Source organism: Harmonia axyridis, chromosome 2 (genome assembly GCF_914767665.1).
Source record: "Harmonia axyridis chromosome 2, icHarAxyr1.1, whole genome shotgun sequence".
NCBI lineage: Eukaryota > Metazoa > Arthropoda > Insecta > Coleoptera > Coccinellidae > Harmonia > Harmonia axyridis.
The window spans coordinates 30051675-30066431 of record NC_059502.1 but is presented as its reverse complement, the minus strand read 5'-3'; the positions used below and the strand labels follow the sequence as shown (position 1 = coordinate 30066431).

Below are 14757 nucleotides of genomic sequence, written 5' to 3'. Positions count from 1 at the left end.
TAGCATAAAATGTTCCTTGTTCTGGAGAAAACAGGTGAATTCGAAGTTAATCAGTTTTCAGCGAATAGTGGGAGTTGTATTATTGAGAATATTCCGTGGAAAAATTCTGTTTGACCGGGCAAGAATAGTAGCTCTACATCAAGAAGCTTTGTCAAAACACCAGATTGTGCAACGTTTGAATATTCCACGGACTTCAGTAAGGCGCATAGTGACCCTTTTACTCGAAGGAATCGAACGTAACAGTAACAGCCCCTTGAAGTCATTTTCTGAGGACCTATAGACGGGTAGTCTCAAACAGTACCATAAAGAGACGATTGCATTCCTCAAATTTAAGGGCAAGAAGACCTCGGCTATCACCTGGACATAGAGCTACCCGTCGGCAATGGGCAGAACACCACCAAGACTGGCTTTTACCACAATGGCGCAACGTACTTTTTTTGAACAAGTGAAGATTCGGTTTACAGAAGCGATAGTAGATGAGAAACGGTTTGGGGATGTCCAGGAAGACTTGAGCGACTCGATTTCAGAGGGATCACTAATGAGCTGTGGGGCTATAATTTTCAGTCGCTGTACCCCTTTTATTATCATTGAACGAAAAATTACTGGTGCCATCTACGTAAAAAACATCATTGAACCAATCGTTGTTCCTCTAAGTAACAAATTTGGGAAAAGGTAATTTCATTTATCAGGATGATAACGCCCCACCACACTGTACACGTAAAGTTCAAAACACTCTTCACGAGAACAATATCCTTTGAATGAACTGGCCAGCAAACTCACCAGACATGAATCCAATTGAGCACGTATGGGATTACAATATCCAATCGCGAATACCCACTTGATTCGTGCCTTGGCGTATTGAGCAGTTGATTGAAAGAAAAGGTGCTAATACGTACTGTTTAATTTGGATTCAGCTATGAAATAACTATAATGTATCCAAAATAAATAAATGATGAATTTGGATTTTTTTTCATTCTTCCTATTTTGTCTGATTCTGCTTAAAGCAAAGAGTAACAAATAAAAAAATTTGATTAACTATAATGAAGTAGGAATAGAGAAAAATATTCATCTCATTTCCAGAATATACATAGATTGTGTATTTCTTGAAAGTAATGAATACTCAAATATTTTGAAGAATAAAAGTATTTCTCATCTTTTCCCGTATAATGCACCGTTTTCGAGTGATTTGGTCTGAAAAAAAAATTATGTGTGAAATTCATGAATTGGGTACCTACTCTACTATTGAAAAAAAGGACAGAAATGAATATTTGCTACGTTGTCACATCTAAACATGAATAATTGATGCACAGATTTTTTTTGGAAGTATAGGTAAGGAAACTAGCTTGAAAATGAATTTATTCGAATAACCTCACCTCAACCTGGCAAAGTTCAAAGTTCGAATGATCACAGATGAATATTATTTATTTATATGTAACGTTTTAACAACGGTTCATCCATTTTTTTTAACAGAGAACTACCGAGTAACGAGTAGGTGAAAATCAAATATGTAATAGTAATAATAATGATTTTTATAAATCATAACATAATGATATTCTGTTCAACTTCTCTTATTCCACGTCATTTCAAGATTTTGCTCTGATAACTAAATCAAATGTTCAATTCAAAATTTGCCCAATCTTCCTACGCAAATAAGTTAGAAACCACATATAATAGAAGGAACTACATTCTACGCAAAAAGGATGCAAGATTCCAACAGTAATTGTGTTTCATGTTTCATGTCAAACGTCGGATGCGGTATTATCTGCGTGGAATGCCTTTCCGTGATTTATTTATGATGTTTCTTGAGTCTGCCTTACCTACCATTACTCATATGGTTACTACTCGGCTAGGGAAAATAATATTGAGTTGATGCTATTTTTCAGTGGAAACACCATTACTATTTGATATATGGGCCCGAATTGCACTACGATGCATGTTTCGTATTAATGTGCAAGTTTTGAGAATATCAGGATCATTCATTACTATTATATTGAAGTAAATACAATGCAAATATGAATGTATGTATGTAAGTGAATAGTTAAAAAGTAAAAAAGTGTTTGTTTATACCGTGTGATTTTTTCAAGTTTTCATAAAAAATTTCGAAAACGAAACATCTTTTTCGAATAAAAGTGAACGTATACATTAAGGTCGTTTAGACGGAAAATTCATACTCGATTATTATAGATACATCTGTGACGATCTGTGAAAAATTGTGCGTTCTGAAGTTTGACTTGAAATTAGGACAAACTCAAGTCAATCTTTCACAAAAATAATTCAAGTCAAAGCAAACTGGAAAATGGTTACAGGTATGAAAATTCCAACTGTTTGTCAAATTAGTTTTAAAAATAATTTATTTGGTAGGTATACCTTGAATGGGTAAAATATTTATGTTAAATATAGTAAGTAGGTACAAAAAACACCCACATCAATTCAAAACAAAAAGAAAATACATTATTTTAAACTTTTTTTCAATTCAACAAGTCAGCAACTTGTTACACATTAAGTTAATGCTTTGAGACCCCTGCTAAAAAACTTAGAAGAACTATAAAAAAACGCAAAACTTCAAGAATAAAGGAGCTGCCGTCCAAAAACCATTTTGACAATTTTGGATCCAACGTTTTATGTTGTTACTACCACAAATACTACTTGACCCAGAAAGTGGTGCTGGCTGCGAAAATTTTTCATACAATTTTTTGTGGCTCTTCATCAAATGTCGTAAAATTACGAGTTTACTTTTTCTTGTTCATTAATTTTTCCTCGTCTACAGATTTTTTTTCATATTTTTTTCAGGGAAGGGGATTATTCAAAATCAGACTAATTTTGTTCTAGTACGTATTCCAAGCTGCATGAGCAACATGAAAAAAGTTCACTTTCAGACATTTCGAGTTCAGACACAACGAACAACAAATGAAATATGAATTATAACTAATTGTACAGTACAGGTTGCGCAATGTGATATTCAAACTGAAGAAGTTTGATTTCACGCCAAAGCTAAAGACAAAGAAATCAAGTCAAGTCAAACTTTTTTTAAATAAAGAGTTTGATTTTCAAGTCAAGATTGTGAGTAAAACGAAACTAGATTGACTTGAATGCATCTTTGGTTCGCTCCAACACTTTTTTTTACTGTAGAATAGGCATCTGCAACGTTGAAATCTTTGAAATGAGAAGTCCTACCCCACCCGTCGTATTATCCAGACGTTGCTCCCTCGGACTATCATTTGTTTCGATCAATGAAACACTGCCCTGGCTGACCAGCGCACTTCCGGTCTGATCAAGAATGAAAAAATTGGATCGATTCGTGGATCGCTTCAAAAAATGATCATTTTTTTCAAAGCAGGATTCGTACGCTGCCGCCCGAAAGATGGGAGAAAGTAGTGGCCAGCAATGGACAATACTTTAAATCATAAATATATAACCAGATTTCTACAATAAAGCCTCGAATTTCGGAAAAAAACGGCGGAAGCAAAGTTGTACGCCTGTGTTTTTCTGAATTTAAATATTTTTTTTTCGTCTTCTTCAAGAAGAAAAAAAATATTTAAATTCAGAAAAACACAGGCTAGCAGATCAAGCTGCTGCTTCAAGCTCGTCAATGCATAGCTTTTTCAAGAGAACCTCTTCTTCTTGAATTCAAGCATATTTTAAGCAAAAATTTAGATGTGCACGTACAAAGTCTGGAGCTATTGTTGTGAATATGCTGTCAACTATGGCAACTGCAGATTCAAAAGAGCATTCACACAAATCTTACTGCATAATTTTATTAACGGATGCTCAATCAAATTATTCTCAGTTTCGATTCGCTATTTTTTAACATACGAAGGCGTGAAAGCCAAGGTTTTAGAGTTTCGAGAGCAGCCAGGTGAAACATCGGAAATTATTGTCGATTATTTGAAGGGAGTATTACTTCTTAATGACTTGAATAAAAAATCGTTGCGTTTTGTGGATACAACATGAACTGCAATTTCGAGGTAAATCATAGGAAAGGACGTAATAATGTTTACTCAAAATTGAACGAATCACTCGGCAGACAGCTTATTGGAATTGGACGTGGAGCCCACATAGTCCACAACGCGATCAAAATTGCCGCTGTTTGTCTTCATGTTGACTTTGAATGCATCATAGTGGAAATGTATTCATTTTTCTATATATTCAGCGTTCGAATAGAAGCTTTGAAAGAGTTTTGTGATTCTACTGAGATAGATTATCACAAAATACATGGCTACAGTAAAACAAGGTGGCTTGTGTTAATGCCAGCGCTTGAGAGAGTTAATAGAACAATTCAGCCTTTAAAAAATTATTTTCTCTAATTCTGTGGTTATTCCGTTCATTCTTCCACATCTTGTAGAACAAAATCGTGCGAGAATATATCAGAAACGCAAAGGTTTCATGGTTATATTTTATTATTATATGTTGGTACTCCGAACTTTCCGCCACTGCTTTATCTGTCAATTCATCAATTTTCCTTAAAGAAATCAGCTTGCCAAACAACATTTTTCAATGCAAAAATCACTTAATGATATTTATGGAAATATTTCATTAATTTCAATAAGAATGCAATGAATTGGAGGAAATAATGTATAATACTCGTACAGAAGGCTCATTCTACCACTCGTTCATTCAAAAACTCACCACTTCGTGGCTCGTTTTTGAATTTTGAACTCGTGGAAGAATATCAATGCCTTCTGCACTTGTATTATAAAGAACTATTCTGAACATAGAGAAATGTCCGAATATTTTAAAGAGGTTTTTCGAAAATACCATCTCAGAATTGTCGTTAAATTTTGTGCACGCACAAGCAGCGACCTCTCATGAAGCTGTGTTGAAAATCGAAGAGAAAAATGTTTCGGCCATAGAGTCTACCGAAGAAATGAATCGGCTCCGAGATAACCTGGCACTAAAAGAGAATATTATGAATTTCTTCCCCTTCTTGTAAAATTACAAGAAAACGATAGTAATGTTGACCAGCAGAATGTAAAAACTGTGGCGGCTGAGTTTCATAAAACAAGCAAAGAATACTTGGAGCAGTTGCGACAATTCAACAACGAACTAGATTAGAAGTGTTTGAATGAGCAAATCTGACAAAAGTGGAAAGAAGTACAGAAAGTGATGGATTTATTAGCCGCAGCCAAAATACGAAGGTCTTCGACGAGTTTTCTCATATTTCCAACTTTGCAACAGATGAAAAAATCTCTGACTGGAATGCCGAGAATATTTCTACTCAAATCCGTTGAGTCGAATCATTTCAGCACTTTCTTACTAACAATTTCCATTTAATGAACTTTGCCACTATTATTGAGTACGTTATGTGTCTGCCTGGAAGTAACTCACCTGTCGAAAGAGTTTTTTCGCAAATGAAAAAAATATAAACAAGTGACAGAATGCAGTCAAGTGTCGCAGTTATGAAATCAATTTTGGTAACGAAAATTAATATTAATGGATCATGTACTGAGTTCCACACTAATACATATAAAAGCTATAAATAAACAAATGGTCTACTCCACTATATATATACAGGGTGTCCGGGGAATAACGGTACATACTCTTACCAGAGATAGAGTTGGACTAGCTGATTACTGATTGACTGTAAAAAATTAATTTCTGGATTTCCCTAGAAAGATACAGGGTGATTTTCCAACTTCATGGAAATACTTAGACCATCATAAAATCCAAACTTATTGACGAATAGTATTGAAACTTGGGAGATTATTGGTACATGCTAAGGTCGAGTCAGAACGATATCAATTATTTCATTATTCCAGGGCCGGACTCATTAATCTTCATTTAAAGTGTTCAGGGTAAAAAAAACACTCTGTATTTCGAATTACAAATGATTGATTCGCTTTTTAGAGAGAAGCTAAATTATGCTTCAATTTGCGGTATCGCTTAAAGTTGTCACATCAACAATTATTTTTTTATGAATTTTTGAATTTGGATAAAGTTCGAAAATTTTAATTTATTTACCTGAACAGGATTTGTCATCTTGCGGAGTTCGAAAATAAATAATAGATTTTCTTAAAAAGTCACTGAAGGTGAGGAAGACTATAATAATTTATTGATATACTGGGTGGCCACCCCAGAAGTACTCTGAGAAAGAGGAGATATGATTTTCAGTTTGGGAGAATGTTACAAAATATCTTACTAGATTCAAAGATTCAAGATCAAAAATGCACAGAAATAAAATTTCCTACAGGATAAAATATGAATTCCTAAAAAATATTCCGTGATAAACTTCAAACATTTTGACAACTGAAATTTGAGATTGTTGTTTGTTGCTTGTGCTTTGATTATTATAAAATAGTGAAATTATCAAAATGGCCAATTTCACAAATAGAGAATATGCTGATATGATGTTCGTGTATGGTAAATGTGAGGGAAATAGTCGAGCTGCTGGGAGAGAGTATCGTCTGAGATTTCCGTCGCGCAGAATTCCCAATCACCAAACATTTTCTGCAGTATTTAGTTGTATAGCGCAATATGGTAGAGTGCCAGATAGGAAGAAGGATCGCCAAAGGAATCTAGAAAGAAGTGATGAAGTACTCCAATTAATTCAAGCACAACCTTCAACTAGTATAAGGAGAGTAAGTGCACAATTACATTTGCCGAAGCATAAGGTGCACACAATAATCAAAGTGGAAAATATGTACCCATACCACATACAACAGGTACAACGATTGGAACCTGGCGATAATGTCTTAAGACTGAATTTTGCACATTGGATAGTAAATCACAGAGTCACTTTGTACAGAACAATATTCAGTGATGAGGCTCAATTCACCAGAGACGGTGTGTTCAATATTCATAACTCGCATATTTGGGCCGAAAATAATCCACACAGTATAAGACTGAGAAATTCACAACATAAATTTTCAGTAAATGTTTGGTGTGCTGTGATAAACAAACATTTGATTGGGCCTCATTTTTTTGACGGTCGCCTTACAAGTGCGATTTATCTAGATTTCTTACAAAATATTTTACCAGGCATGCTACAAGGAATAAATATTAGAGGAATTTATTTCCAGCATGATGGAGCTGGACCTCATTTTGGTAAGTGAGAAGTTACCTCGACAATACCTATCCAAATAGGTGGATAGGTCGAGGAGGACCTATTCCATGGCCTTCTCAATCTCCAGATTTCAACCCGCTAGATTATTTTTTATGGGGAAAATTGAAGGATATGGTATACTCTGAAGGAATCCAGTCAAGAGAACAACTGATGAACAGAATTATCAACTGTTGCGATATTTTAAGAAATAATGGCGATATGATTCGCAAGGCTGTATCCAATTTGAACATTCGGCAGGAGAAATGTATACAAGCTAATGGTTTTCATTTCGAACCACTTCTGAAATAACGTTGACTCTGCAATTCATTCGTTCCTATTTTCATTTTTATTAGGTACTCTTCAATGTATTTTAGTTTGTTTCATTTGTTATTGTTTCGTTATCGAATGTGCTTATTAAAGCTCTGAACTTTTTTGAAAATTTTCTACTAATACTTTCGCATTTTATATTCAAACATGAGATTTTCAGTTCTCTTCATGGTGAAAAATTCAATTTTTCGAACTTTATCCAAATTCAAAAATTCATAAAAAAATAATTGTTGATGTGACAACTTTAAGCGATACCGCAAATTGAAGCATAATTTAGCTTCTTCCTAAAAAGCGAATCAATCATTTGTAATTCGAAATACAGAGTGTTTTTTTTACCCTGAACACTTTAAATGAAGATTAATGAGTCCGGCCCTGGAATAATGAAATAATTGATATCGTTCTGACTCGACCTTAGCATGTACCAATAATCTCCCAAGTTTCAATACTATTCGTCAATAAGTTTGGATTTTATAATGGTCTAAGTATTTCCATGAAGTTGGAAAATCACCCTGTATCTTTCTAGGGAAATCCAGAAATTAATTTTTTACAGTCAATCAGAAATCAGCTAGTCCAACTCTATCTCTGGTAAGAGTATGTACAGTTATTCCCCGGACACCCTGTATATATATATATATATATATTTAATTCATTTGTTTATTTATACCTATTATTATCATTAACTCCACCGATGGACTATTACCAGAACTTATATAAAAACAAGAACGTATATTTTGAAAAATATTTGTTCAACCGAAAAATACAACTCAAAATTCTCGCCACGACTGAGCATTAGTAAGCTGTTCTTTTTCAACTATTTTGTGTTATTCTATGTTCTATAATAAAAAATTGTAAAACAATTAAACTTTTTATTATTATTTATTTCCGCAGATGTGTTCCCTCTGCGTTAACTCCTACATTAATGGCCAAAAACTTGCTGAAAAACTATAAGGTTCAATTGCAAGAAGACCTCATAATAGTTTCGAAATAAATTTTTTCGTTCAATAAGATATAAAAATGTAGGGTATGCAAATTTGAAATGAGAAAGTTTTCGGGCATTATTTGAAGTTAATATTAATATTAATATGAATATTAATGATCACTCTCTGTATAATCTAGAGTTAAAATATTTTTTCTGCATAAAAGTAGCCAATATGTCTACTCCAAAAAATATTGTCTATATCGGCGGCGTAACTGGTTTTTCATTAATTACCAATAAAAAAAACATCATATTTTTCAATTTTTCGCCGTTGTCTCGTAAATGTGCTCTTAAGAATATAGTGATCTGAAGAAACTCATCATTATTTGAGCTTGCGATTCCATTTTTGAATTCACATACGGGGTGTTACAATAAAAAAATTTTAACTTTGGTCTACATCGTTGAATATATAAAAAAATATTGTAAATTGTGTTTCTAACTATCCTATACAAATCACAAAAAGATATCTTCATTTACTCTCTCAAAATTAGATCAACATCTAGGTTGGGCCTCCCGGTATACATTCTGTAAATCAGTTTTTCAGACCATGAATAGAAAATCTCGAGACGCGTCCTTCCTTTGAAGCTCATGCCGTGTATTTATGTAGGACGTGGGAAACTACAATCTTGCAACAGGGTAGACATATCAGCGAAGCTTGCCACCAAACAGACGTTTCAGCCGAGTGACGAGGTTAAAACAGCCACAATTTGAGCTGAAACAACGAAATTTGCAACTGAAATTGCTCAGCCTTACGACGTAACTTACAACGTAACGTTTGTATGAGGCTGAGAGCCACTGAGAGGAGGCAGTTCCGAATGAAACAACCAGAGAAGAAATTTTCCAATGTTTTAGCGGATGCCACTATTTTCTATTATTTTATTCTTGCTTGATCTATGAATGCGTTGATGATATGGAGGAAAGACAGATTTTTTTCACAAAACACGAATGATAACGATAGTGCGTTTCATAATTTTTTCAATGCAGAAAATCATGAAAATATAGTTGAAAAAATTCATTTTCAGAAATTTAACAACACATAATCATAGAAAATGTGGGAAATCGCTCGGACCCGTCAATTTCTGATTGGAGGGGGAACAACTTTGCCGCTCTTCGTATCCCCGTAATTGGAACCCCCTAACGGGGTGAGTACAACCCCAAGGATGAGAGTTGTTGCGATACCTCATTTTGAAGATCTTATCGAGTACTGTCTGATCCTGAAATTTCGCTTCAAAATTTCCATCGATAACGAAATGAAAGGTAAAACAGTAGAAGAGTACTTACTTTTGTGATTAATTCATTAAATGCTGGAAATGGGCACTATTCACTAAATGCAGTGAAGCCAGATCAGTAGATCTGGGTGACCACTCAATATGCCTCTCTCCTTCCAATCAAGGCGTGACGAATATTTACATCTGGGAACTGACAAATCGGTTGAACGAATTTAGATGCTGCGCCATCTTGTTGGAAAATGATAATTTGATGGTCTGAATTCTCCAATACTTGCACGAGGGCTGAATAAATAGCGTTCTCTTATTGATCTTAATGAATTTGGCCATTGAGATTACCGGCTATAAAAACGGGCCGATTATGTGATTTCCATAAATACCATCCCAAACATTTAATTTTTGGGGACGCCGAGTATGCACTTCTCGGAATATTCTTAAATTACCATCTGACCATTATCGACAGTTATGGTTTACAATGACGTTAATGTAAAATGAACGCTTGTCCGAAAAACATATATCGAACACGCAATTTGGATTACCGATAATTATTTCACTGACCACTTCACAGAACTGGCAATTGGGATCATCCTAATTCAGTTCCAGGACCAATCGTATCTCATAAGGATGGAATTTATGTTGTTTCAGGATTCTCATGATTGTTGTGCGTGAAACACCAGATACATCGGACAATTTCCTAGTACTCAAGATTGGATCCATTGCTCCATAATCTAAGACTGCCCCGTCTCTCACTTCGTCTCTTTCATGTACCCTCTTTTTGTTTCCGAGTGAACCAGTAGCGTCAAATTTGGCAATCAGTTGCACAACGTAAGCAGCTGATACATTTTTTCCAGAATGTCGTTCGCGCAGAGTATTTATTCCTAATAAATAATTTTATCATTTCCACCCTTTCTTCTACGGATTATTCCATTTTATTCTACTACAATTTTATAATCGTTTGCACATACTTGTAGCGTAGCACTCTTAAAAATTCACGATAGACTAAGATGAATCAAAAACATAGTCCGTATACTTTGTTCGACAAGATATCAATAATTGCTGGACAAAAAATTAACAACATAATTACTAAATAATATCGAAATGTGTCGGATACGAATAATATTCTCGAGATAAATTCCACATTGCCTCTTTCACTATTCTCGCTATTATTTCATTATGGATGGATATTTTGAAGCAAAATTTCAGGGTGAGATAGTACTCGATACAATCTTCAAAATTAGTAATTGGAACACCCCTCATCCTTTTTCAAAATCAAAAGGTTGAACTCGCCCCCGTAAGAAGGTTGCAGTTACAAGGATGCGAAGAGTGGACAAAATGTTCCTCCTCGAATCAGAAATTGTCGGGTCCAATCGATTCTCCACGTTTTCATTTCAATGCCGGAAAACAGAACTGTTGAGTATTCCTGTATATTACTTCGATGATGATGTAAACAATCATTTTTTAACGAGAAGTCCTTTCTTCAATAGTTCCAGAGATAATAAATTATAGTATAAAATATACAGTTTGTTATTCAGATATGGTTTGCCAGTTACTCATAGCTAGTAGTAGTATGATTATTTCTCTATCTCAAATACTCGACAAAAATTGAAATATTTTCTTTAATTTTTGAGGAAATTGTTCTGCTAACTTTATACATGGGCGGTGGCGTACCCAAAGGGGGATAAGGAGGATATATTCCCCACAGGAGAAACATCCATTATAAGTCTTAATAATTTAATTGTACAAAAATTGAATCAACGGATTCATCAACCACTAGTTATATCAAAGGGCTCGATTTGATCCGACTGTCGTCGGCATAATCATTATTTGCATATAGGGCTATAAATATCAAATTGATGTAAACAATCGCGTAAAAATTGATAAGATCCTGAAGTAAGAGCTCCGAACTACTCGAATTAAATCGGTGGAACCCTTAGTAATAATTTCTTCATTTTTTCTAGGACCCTAAGAAAATAAATAATCTCATATTATATGTAAATATCCCTCTGTCGCAGAGAATCTCTTTGTCGGCACTTTGGATTCCTTACTTGCTGCGTTAACATTTTCACTCACAAAGATAGGTCAGTAGGTTCAGCATATCCCGTTGATTAGTTTGAGGTGGATGACGTGAAAATTTTTTATTATATTCTGTGTTCAAATTTGATGTGTGTAGCATTATATTAAAACTAATCAAAATCCTATCATGAGAAAGGAAACTTTTTTCGACGACTCCTTAAAAAAAAAGGAAAATTGCGTTCGAATACAAAATACAACAGCTGATACTTTGGAAGATGAAAATCAATCTCAAGAAGTTTCTGTAAATCGTAGGACTTTGGAACAAATAACCAATATTTTTTTCGTTTATAATTCCTTATCCCCTCCAAGGCTTATGTCTGGGTACGCCACTGTACATGGGTGAAAACATTCGAGCAGAATATTCGAACCTATCAATTATTCTAGATTTGGTACAACGATAACCATATGAAACATGGAAAGTCCAGGACATCTCCTCTTTCTGAAGAATTCGAAAACTTCTAAAAAATGTACGATTCCACAACTATTCTGGTACCTCAACAAGTCATGATACTGCACACAAGCATTAATATTTGTCGTCTCTGGAATTTCCCCAGAATTTATTTCTGCTTTATTTTTAATAACACGATAAGCAGGAGACCAAAAAATTCGAAGAATTGCACTATCGGGAGAAATTCCTCATCATCTCCTCAATCTTTGCCTTGCTATCAGAGTTTGGTAGTTGTTGATGTTTATAAATACGATGTTGTGTTTTGGCAGAAAGTGACCGCGAAACTGAACATAAATCAAATGCTGGGGCTATGCGGAAACGTTACCTAAACACCAATTTATTTTGATAGGGACAACGCCTCACCTCGTTAGTGATAATTAGGTGTATTCGAAATATCGTTAACAAGATTTCGTGTATCTGAGAATTCACTTTGTTCTTTAGTTAGGTTTTCATTTTCCAGTATTTCCGATGTCTATTTTCACATTTTGTGTGTTTATATACGAAGATAAAGAAATAAGAAAAGCAATCAGGTGAAATCGGCAGCTTTTGAGCACTTATTACGCCAATTGAAAAGTCCCCGGTCTCATGCACAGATGGCAGTGCTAGAATTAAATCCATATGATTTTTAGTTAGTACCAACCTTTAAACAATACGTGTCAGAATTTGACAGCAATCCGACCATCAATTTGTGAGATATTGCGTTGTAGCTACTTTTCCGGGTCTTCACCAGGAGAATTAACCATCATGTATTGGTATGCTGAGTGTAAATGTGGTGAACACCGAAGACGGCGAACACAGTAAACGCCCAAAAAAGACTGTCACCGACGAAAAATCAAAAAAGTTCACAAAATAATTTTGAATGACCGTAAAGTGAAGTTGATCGAGATAGCAGACATTGTGTAGATATCATCACATCATTCACGAATATTTGTACATGAGAAAGCTGTGTGCAAAATGTGTGTGTGCGCCGCGCGAGCTTACAATCGACCAAAAGCAACAACGTGTTAATGATTCTGAGTAGTCTTTGAAGCTGTAATAAACATGAATGTATGCGTATATGTGACAATGGATGAAACATGCCTCCATTTACTCCGGAGTCCAATCGACAGTCAGCCGAGTAGACTGCACACGATAAACCGAAACCAAAGCGAGGAAAAACACAACAGTCAGCTGACAAGGTTATGACAGCAGTATTCTGGGATGCGCAAGGTAAAATATCAATTGATTACCTCCAAAAGGGCCAGACCATCAACAGCGGTTATTATATAGCGTTATTGGATCGTTTAAAGGATGAAATCGTTGACAAACGGTCCCATTCGTAGAAAAAAAGGTGTTGTTTCATCAAGACAATGCGCCGTGTCACAAATCAATGAAAACAATGGCAAAATTGCATGAATTGAGCTTTGAATTGCTTCTAAATTCACCGTATTCGCCAGATCTGGCCCCCAGCGACTTTTTCCTGTTCTCAGACCTCCAAAGAATGCTCGCTGGAAAGAAATTTAGCGCTAATGAAGAAGTAAACGCAGAAACATGAGGCCTATTTTGAAGCGAAAGACAAATCGTTTTACAAAAATGGTATCGAAAAGTTGGAAGACCGCAAGAATCGCTGTATCACCCTCGAAGGCAACAATGTTGAATAATAAAATCGAATTTTGTCAAAAAAAATGTGTTTTACTATGGTGGACCGGGGACTTTTCAATTGGCCTGTTAGTCCCCCAAAGTAATATTTGATGCGAGTGCTAAATAGCTGCTGACTTCTCGTGCTTTCCTCATTTGATTTTTCACGATATTTTGCTTGTTTTTTTTTTTTTGAACGACGCTATCAACTCGAAATTCGAGGTTCTTACCTACTCTGTGATTTTCGAGTTTCTTGTTTACACAAAGACAGATGGACGTACTCAAATTGGAGAACTGATTCAGTGAGCCAAATATGATCGTTCACAGAACGAGTGCTGAAAAAGACCATCAAAAATCACATATCCACCACGTCATATAAGGAGATAAGTTATAAACGAAAATGGAAGTAAGAATTCAGAAAAGTACTGAATAAATATATCACGGCAGTAACAATGGACGAAATCATATATCTCCGAATGGTTGAGCCAGTCTTAAATTCTATCTGTTTCAGAAATCAGAATTATTCATGAATTATATTACTGTGTTTCTTCTTCATTTGTTCTCCAAATTTATATGGAAATTACATACGGAGATGAATATGTAACCAAAGATAACAGCCTAATAATATTCCTTTCATGGACAATTTCATAAAATGGCTATATATCCATTCATATATCCGAACAGGGTTATTCAACTCAAAGTAGACATAAAGGTATAATTGGGCATCGAATTATACATGCGATTGCAACGAGAAGATATAAATACAAAATACAGAATATTTTGCTCCATAACAATCATTGAATTCAAAGAAATATTAACAATTCCGTAATTCCAATTTTTATGATAAATGCAACATCGATGCATTATCTACATCGATGCATTATCTATATTTTTTGATTGAGGAATAGGTCATGGGCCGAATAATATAAGCTGCTTTCTTCATTAAATTTGTATTTCTTCAAAGCAATTCATCTCTAGTTTACATTATAATGAACAATATTCTACCCTCAAGGCATCCCACAGTCAGCAACCAAGATTGAAGTGAATTGAA

The 14757-nt window shown here is 34.8% G+C and overlaps 1 protein-coding gene across 5 annotated transcripts in view; it reads right to left on the bottom strand.

Annotated features, from left to right (window-relative positions):
- LOC123674247 (collagen alpha-1(XV) chain) overlaps positions 1-14757 on the bottom strand; it is a 457507-nt gene that overhangs the window by 425459 nt on the left and 17291 nt on the right. The gene's annotated exons all lie outside the window — the stretch shown is intronic.